The following is an 18,886-nucleotide window of genomic DNA, read 5'->3' on the forward strand; positions in this document are numbered from 1 at the left end:
CCGGGCATGTGCCCTGACCGGGAATGGAACCGTAACCTCCTGGTTCCTAGGTTGATGCTCAACCACTGAGCCATGCCAGCTGGGCAAATGTGATGTCTCAATTTTTAATTCAAGACCAGCCTCAATAAAAAGGATATTTTTCCTCATTTGATATCTCAGTAGGAACACTTCATAATCAGCTTGGTGCATGGCATTTTGCTCATCTCCCTTTAGTGTCTTCTGAGGAGGTAAACCCCACCCCTTGCTGTGTGTGTAGCTCAGTTGACCTATTAGACCCCAAGGAGGGAGAGTGACTGTCGCCATCCAGAGAGTGGGCCTCACATTCCAGCCATAGCCAGATCTCACGAGACTCCCAGTCTGCAGAAAGCAGGGACCCTAACTGCCTTGTTCACCGTGACCTCCCTGTTTTCAGGCGCATGCGCGGTGCTCCGTGAGTAACTGCTGAAGGAATGAGCATCCCATGGAAGGAGCAAGAGCAGCTGCACAAGGTACATCCAGCTTTCGACATCCGGGGCAGAGGTAGTATCAGTAATACTGATCCTGGTCTCCTGTGTTGGTGGGGTGAGATCTGGGCTTACAGGGTGTTAACAGCCCCGTGCAGACAAGGGACCTACCTGTGTGTGTGTGTGTGTGTGTGTGTGTGTGTGTCTGTGCGCAAGTACACACACCGATCAAGTATTTTTTGTACTTTATTGTGAAAGAATGGGGATAGGGATACACAGGGAATCCTGGCGTGACTTGGACAATCAGTGCGAAGACTCAGGGAAGAGAAAGGTTGGCCCAGGCCGGATGGAGAAGCAGATTTGGGTGGAGCAATGAATGAGCAAAGGTCAGAGTGGACGTAGCCACTGGCCCAGCCCAAGGGGAGAAAGAAATTGGGGTGCAGGTAGAGAGTAAAGTGGGATAAGCTGGGTGGGGATGACATTGTAGAGGGGAGTGTAGGCAATAGATAGTCATAGAAGTGTATAGTTCATGAATCCAGCATATAGGAGCCGTACATTTCAGAGCAAGGAAGGAATTTGATGAGAGCGGTGTTTTAAGATTACCTAACCTGCCCAGCATGGCTCAATTGAGTGTTGAACTATGAACAGGAGGTCATGGTTCAATTCCCGATCATGGCACATGCCCAGGTTGCTGGCTCAATCCCCAGCATTGAACAGGAGGCAGCCGATCCATGGTTCCCTCTCCCTCTCCTTCTCTCTTCCTGTCTGATATATATATATATATATATATATATATATATATATATATATATATATATATATATAATTTTAAGATTATCTGATAACTTGGCAGGCAGAGGGCACCTTGACCTCAGGGGCCAGAAAGGAAAAGAAAATAGCGCCCCAGGATGGGGTCTGGGTGCCACTGGGATTTTATGGTCCCCAAGGATGCTTCGATGGCACAGAGCTCCCTTTCAGGAGGGCCTGGGGATGACCAGAGCGTGACCGAGCCTGCCCAGCAGCCACAGTCACCGCGAGCCTGGGCTGTGCTTCCAGTGCCCGTGGAGCAGCCCGCAGGCAGAGGGGCGAGTTTCTGGTCCGTGGGAATGAGTCTCAGCCCGCTGACATCATAGAGCTTAGCCCGGCTTGTGTTTTCACAGGGCGCTGCGTCTGCTGTTACAGACATCCTGCTTAAAAATTCATAAGCGACCCGGCTGGTGTTGCTCAGGGGTTGAGTTTCGACCTATGAACCAGGAGGTCAGGGTTCAATTCCCAGTCAAGGGTACATCCCCCCCCCCCCCCCCCCCCCCCCCCCCCCGCCCAGGCGACACCTAGCAAACCCTCAGAACTCCTCACTCCCACTTTTCCGGCTGTTGCCCCTGCCGCACAGGGCGCTCAGCAGGTTAGTTTTACACCTGTCCCTGAAGAATGAGGCGGAACTACACCTTGACACTGATTCAAGAAATACAGCCGATAGCGATCTGCTTGCTGATGACGGAGGAGATACGGAGCTGTGTGCAAACACTTCAGACTCCATGCGAACATTCCATTGTATCGGGAGATGACATGTACTGAAAAATACAAATGACCAGAGCAAAAAACCCCCTCAAAACCCCTAAACTGTGACCGCAGTACTCTGGCTTACTCAGTCCGGAGACAGGGAATCTGCGGTGGGGTTCCGGGGCCTCCTCCTGCCCAGATTACCCTGGAGTGGAAGACTTTCCTGCCTAACATTGAACCATGGATGGCGTTTGAGTTTGACAGCTGCCTGTCTGCTTTGCCTAAAGAATCTCGGGAAGGAGCAAAAGGAGATTCTGGAAAATGAGTTGCAGCCAGGCTGTCCCCGTGCTAAGGAAGCCTCTAGGGAAAAGGAGGCGCAGGGAGGGAGTCCTGATGAAGAAAACAATGCTTGCCCTGGCCCGGTGTGCTCAGTGGTTAGAGCATCAGCCTGCACACCGGAAGGTCTCGGGTTCGATTCCTGATATCTGGTTGTCAGTTCACTCTCTGCCCCTGGTTGGAGCTTGTATAGAAGGCAACTTCCTGATGTGTCTCTTTCTCACTTTGATATCTCTCTCTCTCTCTCTCTCTCTCTCTCTCTCTCTCTCTCTCTCTCTCTTCCCTTCTACTCTCTCTGAAAAGCAATGCAGAAAATATCTTCAGGTGAGGATAAAAAAATAAAGAAATGTCTGTTTAGGAAGGTAATAGGTGGCAGCTGGAGGAGGTGAGTGGACTAGGAATGGACAGTCTGGGGCGGAAGAGCCGGCAGCTATGCAGCCTCCGGTGAGGTGTGCTGAGGGTCTGACCGCCACCGGCCACCCGCCACCCGCAGTGACGCAAGCTCAGCCCTCCTGCCAGAGGAGTTTTACAATGACACTTGGGAGAACAAGGAAGCCCGGGAGAGAAGAGCCAGGCCGGGAGGATGGAGAGAGCCAGTGCTGAGTGAAGGGGCCTTTCCAGGTCCTTTGAAGTAAATTCATTGGCTAAATCGAAACGTGGCCTTCCCCCTTCCCTGCCTCCAGTCAGTTCTGTCATCGCTTAGCTGACACTGGAAGGTGTCTTTCCCCAGTGGAGTCAGCCAATCAGGGGAGCCCTGAGTTGGGCTTGCAGCCAGTGAGAGGAGCCCTGAGTCGGGCTGCGGAGTGGGCGGTGCCGCCTGCACCCTGGCAGGTGAGGTTTGGCTGGTGAGGGGTGCAGGACCCAACTTGCCCGAGCTCTGTCGCTCTCGGAGCGCCTCTCAGTAACCCACGCCTGCAGACGTCTCCTCTTCAGGCGAGAGAAAGTGAGAAGGGCCCCAAAAGGCGCGCACACACACACACACACACACACACACATGGTCTCACATACGCTGTAGGGGCCATGCCTTTGACATTGACCTGCCCAGAGCGGTAGTCACCACCTGCAGATCAGGCCTCTCATAGGCGTGTCCTCCGCCGGCTGGGATGGTGTCCCTGAGACTGGCTGAATAGGGCTCGGAAAAGCTAAGAAATAGGCACCCATGTGGGCTGATACTCCGAGGTGATGGGCACAAAGCCACGCCAGCCCTCGCGGCCTTCTGGAGAGTTCCACGGCTGCCCTACCAGCTCGGTGGCAGCGCGCTGCTAGCCGTGTTTCAGGTTCCTCCCCACCCGCACCGCCCCTCCTTCCGTGCTAACAAGACCATCCTGTTCGGCAGTTGACTCATAGCCGTGCGCCCCGAAAGGCCCCTGGGATGAGGCAACTGGCTGTGGCTCGGTGTGGACTGAATTCCACGTCTCTCCTCTCCCAGCGGTGAGGCAGGAGAGGACGTCCCATCTGGAAGAACCTGCAGGTGCCATCCGGTCGCTCTGCCTCCCGTCACGGATCGCCCTCAGTCAGAAATCTTGACTTGCAACTTCGGAGGGTGGGTCCCTGCAGGAATCCCGGCGCACGCAGCAGCGATGAGCAGCGCTGCCCGCTGGTAGCAGGCGCCGGGCTGGAGGCTGGAGCGCGGGCAGGCGGCGGGGCTGCGGAGCCGGGCCCGGGCCGGGCGCCTTCTGTGGACTGAAGCTCCGGAAAGGTAGGCACCTCTGGCTGATGCTGCTGGTGAGAACTTTCAAACCCAAACTCAGGAGGCCTTGAGTGTGTGTGTGTGTGTGAGAGAGAGAGAGAGAGAGAGAGAGAGAGGTGTGAGTGTGTGTGTGTGTGTGTGTGTGTGTGTGACAATGCTCATTTTGGCCGGATTTTCCGGGAGAGAGGCAGAAAAGGGGTTTGAGTCCTTTGCTCGGTGAGCGGTGCTTCAGACGTTTTTGGTGGGGAGAGTCAGTGTGGCCTCCAGACTTCTACTGGGGACCGGTGACCTGGCCGGCGGAGGAGTTTGCACTGATTCATTGGAGGGACACGGAGAATGGCCCGAGAGTGAGATCCCAGGAGAGTGAGATCCCAGGAGAGGGAGATCCCAGGAGAGGGAGACCCCAGGAGAGGGAGACCCCAGGAGAGGGAGACCCCAGGAGAGGAAGACCCCAGGAGAGGGAGACCCCAGGAGAGGGAGATCCCAGCGTGGTTTGCTGGGGAAGCCTGGCAGGTGGAGAAGCGAAAAGCCTCACCATCCCGGGATGGCTTTAGTTGGGGACAACACAAGTTTCATGAGAATTCTGGGTTAGTAATCAATCTCTCTCTCTCTCTCTCTCTCTCTCTCTCTCTCTCTCTCTCTCTCTCTCACACACACACACACACCGCTGTGTATATGTGCATTTTCTTATTTCAATGAGATAAAACTCACGTTGGGCAGCTTTCGATGAGGAAGTGTGGTCTGAGTGAGGCTGACAGGCAGAGCAGGGAAGGGAGGGGGCCGGGACGGAGCTGCCTAGGGCACCACGCAGAGATCCATGCGATTGGAGCCTTCTGCATTCCTGTTCGATGCCATCAGCCCTGCACGGAGCCCTCGTCCTGTGGGCAGCCCCGAGCCCACGATAACACGCTCATGTGGCGTCTCAGCGAAAGGCCAGAAGTCAGTCTGTGGTCTGCTTCACTGTTGGGGGGCACGCATGGTCTGGTGGGCAGAATGTGCACTAGAGAGGCAGACAGATCTAGATTTCAGTCCATCTGCTCGTTAACTCAGTGGCCTGGGCAAGTCAGAGAATTTCCTCAAACCTGTTTCCTTATTGATAAGGCGATCATTATAATGCCCACTGCACAGGGTTGTTTGCTATAAAGAACAGAAAGACGAGCCTGACTGATGTGATCAGCGACTCAGCGTTGATCCAGGAACCAAGAGGTTCTATTCCCAGTCAGGACACACGCCCGGGTTTCGGGATCGATCCCTTGTAGGGGGCATGCAGGAGGCAACCGATCGAAGCAAAGCACCTCCCCTGTGACTGGCAAGTGGTGGACCTTCCATCTGGATTCACATCTCTGGTCATTCGTTGATGCTTCGTTATACCACAGTGAGCCTGACTTTCTTAGAAAATCCCATTGCGGTTATGGGGATCCTTCACGGTGGAGCTGACCCACTTTGGGCCAGGGCTGTGGCCATCCTAAAGCGGAGTGAATGTAGGTGGGAATGCAAGAACATCAGATGCTTCCCAAGTCAGTGCCTGTGTGGTGTCCAAGGCTCCCCAATGTGACTTCAGGGATACAGTGCCAAGACTGCGCTGGAGACAACACACCTTCCTACAGATGGGTTTGGGGCATGCGTGGTTGGCTTATTTTCTGGCTGAAAGCCTGAAGTCATGTTTGGCAAGTAGGTGGGTTGGCATCAGGAACGATGTTGGGACAGCCTGTCGCATCTCTGACTCCGGGGAAGAGCAGGTCAGCACAGAGAGGAGGCGGGAGCCCCAGGAATTCCTCTGGGATCCAGCGCAGTCGCACCCCCTTTTCCTGGAAACGCCCGAGCTGGCCTTCCTGGCCTTGCACAGCCCGATCGGCTGTTTCCTGTACTCGGTGGAGCCAGACGGTTGGGAGATTCTTTGTGTCCGCCCTGGACAGACCAAACACTGAGCACCATGCCAGGCATCCCCAAGTAGCAGGACGTTTTCCCCAAGTCAGTGGTCGGCAAACTCAGTCCACAGAGGCAACTACCAACAGTGCAACCATTGACATTTCTTTTGAGAACCAAATTTTTTAAACTTCTTCTGACGGCACTTCTTCAAAATAGACTCACCACTCAAAGGGCCAAAAGGCACATGTGGCTCTCGAGCCGCAGTTTGTCCTATGCAACTGTCAGTATCATCGTTTTATGGCTCATACTACACGTATTGCCCTAAGACTATGTCTTGTAGCAAGGATTTTAAACGATGAAAACATCAACTAAGCTAAAATCCCAATTAAAATAAATTTGGGCTTAGGTATAAAACTTCCAATGGCAGGAGAGCGAGAGATTGAGTAAGAATCTGACCTTGTTCACCGCTGTAACAGCCAGAATTCCCCCGGGGCTTTCTGTTGATGGTGCACAGATGCTTGATTATATATAGATTTCAGCAATCGCTGGGTTTTTCAAACAGCTAAGTTATTTCCAAATTTCATTCTTGTCTTACCTTAAAGTTCTTTTAAAAATGTATATATTTATTGATTTTAGAGAGGAAGGCAGAGGGAGAGTTAGAAACATCAGTGATGAGAATCATTCATCAGCTGTCTCGGGATCAAGCCAGCAACCCGGGCATGTGCCCTGACTGGGAATCAAATCATGACCTCCTGGTTCATAGGACGCTCAACCACTGAGCCACACCAGTCAGGCTGTGCTATATTCTTAAGAGAGTAAACGGAACAGACCAGAGGCCTAACGCATAGCTGATGTTTGGTTTACAGAAGTTCCAATTCAATGGAAAGTTTCCTTTTTATTGTTTCCTGAATTATATCTTCAGGAAATGCCAGGAAACTCAGATATTTCACCACAAGTTCCAAACACCTCTGCTTAGCATTGGCATGCGCGCGTGTACACACACACACCATAAGCAGGCACATACACACACACCACAGACAGACTCACGTACACACACATTCGTGTGCATGTGCAAAATGTAAAATAAAGCCAAAAGGCACCCATGTGTGTGTGTGCCCACCCGAGGTTGATTTCTTCTCCTGAGCTGCCTGCTTCTGTCCTGCAGCGGTGCCTTCTGACCCATGTGGCATGGGTCACCAGCCTGGCAGAGGGAGAAGTGGAAGGTCTCCAGCTTTTCCTTTTAATTTAGAAGTAATTGACATGACGTGATAGTCGTTTAGATGTTACAGAATGATTCAATATTTGTATGCATCGTGAAATGGTCACCGAGTACATTTCTCACTAAAGGGAAAATCACGGAATTCACAACTGGAGCCTAAGTTTGGGTTATTTGAAGAGATAAAATATTACATTAAAAGGCTTAAAATCATTTTCATTTACTATCTCCATGTTCTAAAATGAAGCACTTAGAGAGAAAAAGTCACATGCGTTAATCCACTTATCCTCTATCGATAGCATATGCGAAAACAAGGTCTATTTCTTTTATTTTGATTCCTTTGCCAGACATGTGTATTTTAGTGGGTAGTCAGTAAAAACTTGTTGATTAGGTTGGCCCTCACTCAGGCTGAACAATAAAGTCATCATGTCACAATGCAAGCAAAAATCCTGAGAGCATATTCCTCAGTAATGAAGATGACTTGATATCATTTAATAACTAACTTGGCTTCGATTTCTTGCCCTCAAGTGTGTTTTCTTGTTTAACATCTGATCAAAACTTCACAAACTTAGAATATGCTGATGCTGAACAAATCCCAGGTTGTGCGGATTAACCGTTTTCGCTTACGGTGCTCACATCCTGGGCTCATTATCATATTCCCCTGTGGGTCAGAGGGCAGGGGCCTCTAATGAGTTCCTTCTGGTGCATCAGCTGTCAGGGGCTTTCCATGCCTTGTCTCCAGCGAGAGCTGCTCTCTGGGAATTCTGGTCCTCAGCCAGCTGGGGAGAGAAAAGCTGCTCTCAGAGCATTTCTAGATGATGACTGTAAAGTGATATGCAAGTTGAGTTTTCCTAAGTAATTGTTTTACTGATTACACCATTATAGTGGATTTAATAATTTTTTTTTATTATCATCGATGGCAAGAAAATGCTTTTTAGACCCCTTCGAACACACACACACACGCACACGCATGCACACACACACTAACAGAAAAAAAAGTTTCACTAAACAATGCTTGATACATATTGATGTTTTCTCTATTCTGTTCCACTGTAGACAATCTCTGGTCATGGCCTATGAATTACTCTTCTGACCCATGGATAGTGGTTCTCAATACTGGCTGAAAATAAGATCCAATAGAGAACTTAAAAAAATATATATATATATACACTAAAGCCAGGCCCTGGCCTGGTAGCGTTGTGGTTACAGCATTGTCCCGATATGCCAAGGTGGCAGGTTCGGTCCCTGGTCAGGGCACATAAGGAGATCAACCAATGACTGAATGCATGAAAAGTGAAACAAAAAATCTCTCTCTCTCTCTGTTTTCTCTCTGTGTTCCCTCTCTCTCTCTCTCTCTCTCTCTCTCTCTCTCTCTCTCTCTCTCTCTCTCTCTCTCTCTCTTTCTCTGATGTAAGAGCATAAGTGGAGGTAACACTTTGGAAAGCAGTCCGACAATGTCTGTTGAAACTGAATATACAACAGCCTAGCAGTTCCACTCCTAGGTACATGCCCTACAGAAACGCATACATGTGCCCTGGTTACATCCCTCTTCTCTGTCTGGCTGCTGGTTATGACATAGGTGTGTTCACCTTCAGGGTGTGTCACTTTGCTCTTCGTATGCCGTACCTCAGTAAATGAGTTTGCTAAGCAGCAATAACAACAGTACCAGTGCCTTCAGAGACCCTGGTCTGCATGAGGGGAGAGTGTGGCTTATAAATCCCGCCCAAGTAATCCCATGTAGGGCCAGAGTGGACCGTCGGGGCACTGAAGGGGCACAGCTGGCCCTTTGGGAAACCATCTGCTTTAATATGACTGTAATCACACCAGGCTATGCTAGGTCATGATTACCTTTACTCAAGTTACTTGGAAGACATAATTCACACGGACAAATCAGGGAACTCCGGAGTGAAGTGCCTTGGAAAGCCAGTCAGGTGACGGAGTTGGCAGTGGTCCAGGCTGGTCAGCGACGGCCTGTAGCTCCCGTAGGTAGAGGCACCCTTTGCTCCATTGGGCTTCCCAGACACTATGTTTTCAATGTGGGCTCGAACTGTTTTAAATGCTGTGACGGGCAAACAAAACTGATTGGCCGGCCCAATTCGATTGGCACCAAGTTCTACCACTGGTTTGTAACGGTGACTAAAGACTTTATAGTTAGAAGGAAACCTATGGATATAATTGTATAGTCTACTAATTACTTGCCCTTTTCTGCTTCTGCAGGGATGCTGTGAAAAGAAACGTGACACTTTAATATATATACACACACAGGTATATATATATATATACCGTACCTGGGTTCGTTGGAAGTGAGCTATCATATACATTCAAGGTAATTATCATTATTTACGTTTCATTTTACCTCTACTGTGCTTTCTTTCTTTCTTTAAAAAAAAAATATTTTATTGATTTTTTACAGAGAGGAAAGGAGAGAGATAGAGAGCTAGAAACATCGATGAGAGAGTAACATCGAACAGCTGCCTCTCGCACACACCCCCTACCGGGGATGTGCCCGCAACCAAGGTACATGCCCTTGACCGGAATCGAACCCTGGACCTTTCAGTCCGCAGACCGACGCTCTACCACTGAGCCAAACCGGTTTTGGCTCTACTGTGCTTTCTTAATTGAAATGGTGGAAAATACCAGCTGGAACTCTAAAGTTTATCGCATGGAATTGTTTTTCATATCCTGGGAGCAATGGTGTATGGGCCAGGCCAGTACCATACTATTCTCTGTGAAATACAGTAGCTTCCTCGCTTTTCCTTTTTGGAACGGGAGTTGTTGCATGAGCCTCGATCTCAGTGGCGTTCACCCTGCTTACTCTGGATGCACCCCTTCCTTGCTCCTTCCCACACGCCAAAGCCTGCTGCTCAGTGTGGAAGGAGGGCTGGCTCTGTCCTGTAGGTCTCCCGCTTCCGGTCTCTCCCCGTGAGAGAACTTCCGCAATCACATTTCTCCGAAAGCATCCCAGCTGACACTCAAACACATGTGGGTAGTTACTCGCAGAGCACGCTCCCCAGCACTGATTCTGAAAGCGGGATGGAGTCAGGGCAAGAGAAGTAGCTTTTGCCCTCAACGCCTCCATCTGCGTGGGCTCTGTGTCAGTCTGAGCTGGCCACTGGACCCCTCCCCACTGTACTCGTTCCTTGTAAACTGAGGCATTCCTAGACCCTGTCTTTGGGAGGATTCAATGAGCTCACGCGTGTGGAAGAAACTTAGTAAGTTGGGATTAGTTGTTACCATTTTAATCATCCTTTAATTTGTATTCTGTAGGAAAGCAGTGTAGCTATTCTCGGTTGTCAGCAGCAAAATTGTGTGCCGGTGCCGCCGGTCATCTGAATCACTCGCCTTAAGCTTTCTTCTGGCTGACATGTCGGTGGGCTTGGCCGGGTCTACACCCTCCCAGCCTAACCAACTCCTGCCGGGTCAGGGAGCATACAGACAGACATGTAAGGACACCCGTTTGGGAAAATGGATGTTTGACAGCCCGGAAACCTGGGAAATGTTTTATTTTTATGTGACATATTCATGCGGTAGGCTGGAGACTTTTTTCTTCCAAACACTTTTGCATACAAAATATCTCTACATTTGAAGCTATAGATTTCATCATTAATCCAAAAAAAGTATCTTGAATAAATGAAACAGTCTCTCTATGTTCCAGACTTTGTAGATGCCCTGTATCTCTGTCTCTGTATCTCTGTCTCTGTATCTCTGTCGCTGTATCTCTCTCTCCCTTATCTGGTAAAGATCTGGCCTTACACTTTTTTTGTTTTGATTTTTCCCGCGAAGGGGCTTCTTACATTAGAGAAAGGAATGACTAGACAGGAATGACTAGTTCTTCTCAGTGGTGAGAGTTTATTGGTTATTTTCTCTTGGTGAATAAAAACAGTAAGGCCTGTCCAGCCGGCCAGGCTCAGTGGCTGAGCATCAGCCTATGAACCAGGAGGTCCCAGTTCCATTGCTGTTTAAGGGCACAGGCCCAGGTTGTGGGCTCGATCTCCAGTGTGGGGCGGGCAGTATACAACCAATCAGCGATTCTATCATCCCAATGTTTCTCTCTCTTTGTCCCACTTCCCTCTTCTCTGAAATCAATAGAGATATATTTTAAAGAAATAGCGAGGGCTGGTGTCCGCGGGCAGAGGGGGCAGCTGGCCGGCCGCGGGAGAGAGCGGCGGCGCCCACACAGGGCCATGGCCCGGCCTGTCCTTGCAGGCATTGCAGAGGGAAGTGCGGCCGTTTCTCGTTCAGGCTTTGTTTGTGCTTTCCCAGCCACAGACGACAGCCACAGAGCGCGCGCAGTGGAGCTGGGTTCTCTGCCCGCCCTCGCCACCTCCCTGCCCTGTCCTGTGGGCTCTCAGACCCGGCGCACCCCACCCTCGCTGCGGGTGAGCGGCATGTTTGTCATCTCCTCCTTTCCCAAGGGGCGCTGCGCTCCGTGGGGGCGGCGGGCGGCACCGCAGGAAACCCCGCCTTCACACATTACGTAAGCGTGCATTTAAAAATGTTAAAATGCGGGGCTTGCTTCACCAGTGTGCCTGAGTAACCCCAGCCCTTCCCGGAGAGAAGGCCCTGCCCCTCCAGCTGTGAGGGCGATGGACGCTCCAGATTCCTTCCTGATCGTGATGTGGCCCCACGGCCTCGCCCTCGTGCGGGTCTCACCCCAAAACACGACTCCCGGGGAGGCACTGCCCACGGCGGGTCCCGACGTGGAAGGTCCTGCCGTCCCTGAGGGGAGCAGGTGGCCCTCGTCCCTCTGGGTCACCCCACACGGATCAGGGCCCCCGGGGCCATTGACAGAGGTGCGAACAGTGACCTCTGCTCCGACACGCACAGCTTACTGGGCACTGACTAACCTAACCTAACTGGCCGGGCGTTCTATGGAGCGATGTAGACACAAGTCATTGCTCAATCCTGACCCAAACAAAGTATCATTACCCCCATTCAAATGCCAAGGTAGTCAGCGCGTGGAAGGTGCTTCTCCTGTGAGATCATGTAGCCGGGAAGGGGAGAGAATGGGCATTCAGGGTCCCAAACCTTCATCCCTTTTCTTACTAATATGTGTATTGATTTTTAGAGAGAGAGTTGGGGAGAGGAAGAGATAGAAACAATGATAGAGAATCCTGAATCAGCTGCCTCCTGCACGCCTCCTACTGGGGATCAAGCCTGCAATCTGGGCATGTGCCCTGACTGGGAATCGAACCGTGACCTCCTGGTGCATAAATGGATGCTCAACCATTGAGCCCCGCTGGTTGGGCCCAAGCCCTAATCACTGGTAAGCCAATAGGCCTCGGGTTCCCACAGGCTCTGTCCTGGGAATCCCACCTCCGCGTGTTGTGGGGGGAACCTCATGGTTGGGAAGGCGGACGCTAGAGAACATGTGCAGTGGCTCCAGGCCATGCCGCTGGGCTTGCTGCTCAGCACTGTTTGTGCCCATCATGGAGGCCCCCTCACTGCGAGGACATGACCCAGGTACCCCTCCCAGCCGCGAGCCTGTGGAGAGCTGGGGGAGGCGGCTGTGGAGGGTGCCCATTGCTCTCTCTTAAGTAGTCTTTTTTAAAAAATATATATTTTATTGACTTCTTATAGAGAGGAAAGGAGAGGGATAGAGAGTTAGAAACGTCGATGAGAGAGAGACATCGATCAACTGCCTCTTGCACACCCCCCACTGGGGATGTGCCTGCAACCAAGGTACATGCCCTTGACCGGAATCGAACCTGGGACCTTTGAGTCCACAGGCTGACGCTCTATCCACTGAGCCAAACCAGCTAGGGCTCTTGAGTAGTCTTTTGAAACTCATTGTTTAATCTCATTATTTAAACAAGCCTGACACGGATTCTTTCCCATCCCAAGAAGGTTAGGGTGATAAGACAATATTAGTACGTGACACTGACTCAGCGCTCCATTGCACTCAGATATTTTCACATGCCCACGGCGGGTGTTTGCAGTAGGCTGAATCAGCAGCAAGTGAGCAGGGAACATTCGGAGAGATGGAGTTGCCCCAAACCCCTTACCTATTACGTTCCCAGGTGGCCTGCACCGGGCATTCTGGCTCCAGACCCATAGTTCTCTCTCGAGGGTTTCGGCTGTTTGAAAGGCAGCTAGCTACCAAGGTGACATGTGAGCCCTGGATTGGTGATGCTTTTTACCCCCTTCATTTTTCATTTTATTCTCAGCTATGGGTTTGCCATTTGCATAGCGGCCTCACGGACCCCCTTTCCCCGGGACTGAGTGACAGGGAAGCTCCTCAGCTCCCTTCACCGGTTTGAGGGAGGGCCTCGTGGACAGGAAGCCCATCTCGAGGCTCAAATGGGAAAACTTGAGTCGGAATCGGGGCCTTGCCTCGGGCCCCTCTGTGAGTCACTGGCAAAGAGGTTCGCAACTCCCTTGCTTTTGCATTCATTACTCACTTGCGACTGGGCCTAATAACAGAGTAATTTGCGAAGCAAGAACGTGTGAGTCACCAGGCCGGGGAGGGGAGCGTGCATGGGATGACTGGGTGCAGAGGAGCAAAGTATTTCATGGCAACTGGAGAGGAAGTGCTGACGTGACCCTACTTGGGTTAAATTTCTGTGATTGCGGGACCCTCGCCTGGCTACCCAGCCTCCGTGTACATTGCAGACGGCTAAAGTTGCCTTAAATAAAAGCACTGGTGGGGACGAGATGCCAGCTTTGAGAGCAGGTCACTCGTGATCAACCCCATGCCACTTTGTCGTGGGTTTCCACCCAATGGTCTTGGGCTCCTTTCCCTGAAGCCTGGGAATTGCTCTCCCCTACGATCTGCCTGTGCTTGGCTCTGCTCCATGTCCTTCTGGTCGCAGTCAGACCTGTTTTTCCGCCGGTTCCTACCCCTGTTATCAGTCTGCGGAAACTTCCACCGCCACCTGCCTCTCCCTAGTCCTCCGCTGGGCCCTGGCCTCCGTCACTGAGCCCAGGGCGGAGACGAGCCAGCGTCTCCAAACAGGCAAAGAGGCACCCGGAGGAGTGACATTTTGGGGACTCTGCCTCTTTAAACTGCATTTCCCGCTTTATCTTTATCACCTCTACGTCTCAAGTCAGGAAGGAAGCATTTTTTTTTATTAAACATTTTTTTAAAGTATATATTTTTACTGATTTCAGAGAGGATGGGAGAGGGAGAGAGAGCTAGAAACATCAATGATGAGAGAGAATCAGGAATCATCCATCGGCTGCCTCCTGCACGCCCCCTACTGGAGGGGACGTACACAACCTAGGCATGTGAATCGAACTGTGACCTCCTGGTTCATAGGTCGACACCCAACCATTGAGCCACACTGGCTGGGCGGAAAGCATATTTCCTGTTTTCTTTGAAACTGCTAGAATGCCAAAGGCTCTCCTGGTCAGCGTATGTGCGTGTCAGGAGGCTGAGATGAGTTTTACGTAGGTAACAGACTTGCCTTACTTCAAACCAGCTATTAGCTTTTGCACATTAAACATTTACTTCAAAAAACGTGTTTGGGAAGCCGCCTCCACACCACACCTCGGGAGAGGCAGCGGCGGAGAGCCTCGGCCGCGCCGTCCCCAGGCAGGGCTCCTCCCGCTCGCAGCAGCAGCAGACGTGCTGTTCTCCCAGGAGCACTGCCCGGGCTCCACACTGACATCAGGGCGGGCGCTGAGGGAGGAGCCGGCGAAGGCTCACTGTGACATTTTCTCTCCCGGGGTAGCCCTGGCTGGGAAGAGAACTTGACCATGTAGACGCCAAGTGGCTGGTTGGCACGTTAAGGGCTCATTCATTTCGCCGGAAGAATGTGCCTATTCTGTTCGCTAGCGATGAAGAGCACCGCCCAGCGGGAAGCGATGCTGGCCGGGGCCTCTCTAGGCTGTAGGGCCAGTGGGAGCCAAGGGCAGGCGCGCAGCCTTCCGACAGCCCGCGTTCTCCTCCGAGCTCCGGACCCTGGGCACAGCCCAGCGCTGGGAGGGAGCAGGGCGGTGGCCTCCCTCCGAGTTGGCATTTCAGAGGCCTTTCAGACCGGCTCAGAATAACTTAGCTCTTGGTAATTAGTATTCGAATAAGCACATCAAGATGGCTGGGTTTTTCCATCAGGGCGGTCTTGGTCCAATCAGGATCGGAGTAACAGAAGGCCAGGTAGGAGCAGCTCTGAAGAGTCCAGGAATCACCGCTGCAGGACGCTGTAGGGCTGAAGGAGCCCCCAAGGAAGACCCCCTCCCCGCACCCGCCCTCTTCCGGGGCTGATGTGCAGTCTTTGTTGCTATGGAACCCACAGAACTGGCTGGCAGCCAGCCCCCTGGAACTTGCTGGAGATCTGCCCTCTTTGTTCACTGGGAGTGTCAGCTGCCACAAAACTCCTGAGGGAGGTGCGGGTGGCAGCTGCTGGCTGCTGGGGGCGGGGGGAGCCATCCCGGGATCTCTCCAGGGCCAGAGGCACCTTTCTTTCCTCCGCACTGCCTCTCTGCCGCCCTCTGCTGGCAGAGAGAAATAAGTAAAGGGACCAGGCCCATTTCACAGAGCAGGCAAAAAGGGTGAACTGGCCTAAAACCCACCCGCCACATGCACTCCCGACTGGTCCCCCTGGCTCAGTCTGAGCAGCTGTCTCTCTCATTTGTAGATTTAGGTGTGTGTTTATTTCAGAGAAGAAGGGAGAGAGGGAGGGAGGAAGTGAGAGAGAGAGAGAGAGAGAGAGAGAGGGAGAGAGAGAGAGAGAGAAAAACATCAATGATGAGAGAATTATTGAGGAGCTGCTCTTGCACGCCCCACACTGGGGATGGAACCTGCAACCCAGGCTTGTGCCCTGACCAGGAGTCAAACCGTGACCTCCTGGTTCCTAGGTTGACCCTCAACTACGGAGCCGTGCCAGCCGGGCTGAAGTTTATTTCTCTTGCATGTAACAGTTCAGGTATCCCCCCCCTTTCCAGCTGTCAGGAAGGGAGACACAGGCAGCTTGGTCTCTAGGAAGATTACCCAAATCAATTCCTCGCCTGTGTCGCTCCCCCAGACCCCAGACGGCCACATTGGCCATGAGGGAGGTTGGGGAACGTTGACCTACATGTCAAGGCAGCCATGAGCCTGGTAAAACTTGGGGTGAGGGCCTGGCTAAAGGGCAGAATGAATGGATCCCTAGGACGTCCTGATACCCCTCGGTGACATCTCTGAGGCCACACCATGCTTTTGTTGCAAATACTCTGAGTTTCTCTGTTTTTGGTCTCTCAGTCTGTTCTGAATCTCTTCAAGGCTTATAGCGATATAATTGGAAAATTTAGTATGAGAGAGTTACTTAAAGCTGTTTTGATCTTGCTGTAAGTTAATCACTTCTCTACACGAAGTACAGTTGTTTTTGCTTTCCCTCTGCAGTTTTTTGACATTTCCAGGCTCTTATGCACTCACTGAATCATAACAAATGCTCCCGAGTTAAGTTGCTCTGGTGCTTACGGCTCATCGTGTGAAACGGCCCGATTTAAGACGCTCTTAGAAGTAGGATTCCATCTGGCTCTGTCCTTGCACCGTGGACAGAAGGCAAGCAGGGGCTCTTGTTTTCCTTCGTGTTTTATCTTAAAGGCAGAACCAGTATTTTGGGCCAAGTTCATGGAGTTGGTGCCAAAGAAAACACCAACAGACTCAATGCAGATAAGCGCGTTTACCTGACCCCTGCTCCAAGTTTCAAAAATCGTTTGGCAACTAAAAAAAATGAAGTTGTTTGTAGATATTAAGTTAGATAACATTTTTGGCCACAACACCTCTTCTTGATTTCTCAGCCCCAGTAAGTTTCCCATCCATTCATTCAGCAAACTCTTAGCGTCTTGTGCAAGCTCTGGGCATGCAGTAGTGGGCAGGCCGGGCAGAAGTCCCCGCTCTTCTGAGGCTGACTTTCTTTCTTTTTAAAAAATTTTCAGAGTGGGAGGAGGAGGGAGCAAGAGATTGAAACATCAGTGATGAGAGAGAATCATTGATGGGTCACCTCCTGCACGCCCCCCACTGGGGATCGAGCCTGCAACCCGGGCACTTGCCCCAAGTTGGGAATCAAACCGTGACCTCCTGGTTCCTAGGACGGTGCTCAACCACTGAGCCACATGGGGTGGGCAAGTGCTGTATTTTTATTTTAAAAAAAAATAATATATATATATATATATATATATATATATATATATATATATATATATTATTGATTTCAGAGAGGGGGAGAGAGAGATAGAAACCTCAATGATGAGAGAGAATCACTGATTGTCTGCCTCTTGCACTCCCCCACTGGGGATCAAGCCCACAACCCAGGCATGTGCCCTTGGCTGGAATCAAACCTGGGACCCTTCAGTCCACAGGCCGATGCTCTATCCACTGAGTCAAACCGGCTAGGGCAAGTGCAGTATTTTTAGTACTTCACAAAAATCTTGCTTCAAACACTGGCAAACTTGCGGCCCAGATGGGTTTATTTCTTCATTCCCGAGGTCACATTTAATGGTGTTCATCCGAGAAAGTGGCTCAGCATACTTCCTTCACCCTGTTTGCTTCTGTATCCATGAGGTCAGCAACGAGTGAGTCAGAAGAACCTCCATGAGTTAGAGTGTCTTCCTGCAAACGACTGGCAGTTGGCGTTGAACATAGGGTCTGGACGTTTCACAGTCACGGCAGGTGGGAAAACACAGCTGGGCTCTGATGCCACGCCCGTTACCGACACTTCCCCAAACAGAGAGAAATCTTGTCACTATTTTTTAAAAATAGCTTTGCATTTTTTAGATCCATAAAAATCGCAGCCCTTAAGAAAGCACCCGCGATGGGAAAAGGGGAGTTTGAGTAAACTGATGAATAGACCTGTCTGCCTCCCAGAGAATACCAAGCAGAGGCCGAGGAGTGTTAACAGCTTTCTAGGTGCCAGAAAGGCCTCGAGTTCAGCCAGAGAAATGGAGATGAGAGATAGGCTGCAAGGTGCGTGTGGGAGTCAGACTGTCCAGAAGGTGACTGAGTCACAGGAAGGTCCCCTCCCTGCTCCAGATTGTTGCCAATGCTCAGATTTTTTTTTTTAAGAGCAGTAATGTGTGGGTTTTTGGAAAAAAAATCTGTTTTTAAAAAATATATACTTTATTGATTTTTTACAGAGAGGAAGGAAGAGGGATAGAAAGCTAGAAACGCTGATGAGAGAGAAACATCGACCATCTGCCTCCTGCACACCCCCCACTGGGGATGTGCCTGCAACCAAGGTACATGCCCTTGACTGGAATCGAACCCGGGATCCTTCAGTCCCCAGGCAGATGCTCTATCCCAGGGGTCCTCAAACTTTTTAAAGTGGAGGCCAGATCACGGTCCCTCAGAGAGCTGGAGGGCTGGACTATATGAACTACTAATTCCTACTTTAACACCTCGGCTGCGCTCACTGCCCAAAAAACCTGGCGGGCCGGATCAGACTCCTCTGCGGGCCGCATGTGGCCCGCGGGCCGTAGTTTGAAGACCCCTGCTCTATCCACTGAGCCAAACCGGTTTCGGCGGAAAAAAATATGTTTTTATTTATTTTAGAGAGAGAGAGAGGAAAGGAGAGTGAGAGAGAGACAGAACCATCAATACAGAGAGAGAATCATGGATGGGCTGCCTTCTGCATGCCCCACACTGGGGATGAGCCCAAAACCTGGGCATGTGCCCTGAGCGGGAATTGAACCTGTGACCTGATTCATGGATCAACGGTCAACCGCGGGGCCACGCCGGCTGGGCTGTGGGCTTTTTAATGCAGGTATCTCCCTATGTCCATCCTTTCTAATTCATTTTCTAACTGGATATTGTTGAAGTATTGCAATCCTTAGATAGCTAACACAGCACGGAGGTCTCATTCTGCTCACCGTGTCAGTCACGGGTTTTGCACCCCACCCAGCGTCTTGCTGCGG

The 18,886-nt window shown here is 51.2% G+C and overlaps 1 protein-coding gene across 4 annotated transcripts in view; it reads left to right on the plus strand.

The window, feature by feature from the left end:
* The first annotated feature begins 371 nt into the window (after positions 1 to 371).
* Positions 372 to 18,886, plus strand: part of CERS3 (ceramide synthase 3) — a 49,360-nt gene continuing 30,845 nt past the window's right edge. For 2 of the 4 annotated variants that reach the window (XR_014793639.1, XM_084869241.1), the window contains exons 1-3: positions 372 to 488; positions 3,709 to 3,978; positions 9,272 to 9,380. The gene's annotated coding sequence lies outside the window, so the exon portion shown is untranslated. Of the gene's footprint in view, positions 489 to 3,708; positions 3,979 to 9,271; positions 9,381 to 13,098; positions 13,159 to 15,057; positions 15,150 to 18,886 lie in introns of those variants that run through there. The other 2 variants (XM_084869243.1, XM_084869242.1) reach the window with 2 other exon arrangements.

This window comes from Pipistrellus hanaki (assembly GCF_964339955.1).
Source record: "Pipistrellus hanaki genome assembly, chromosome: 21".
Classification (NCBI taxonomy): Eukaryota; Metazoa; Chordata; class Mammalia; order Chiroptera; family Vespertilionidae; genus Pipistrellus; species Pipistrellus hanaki.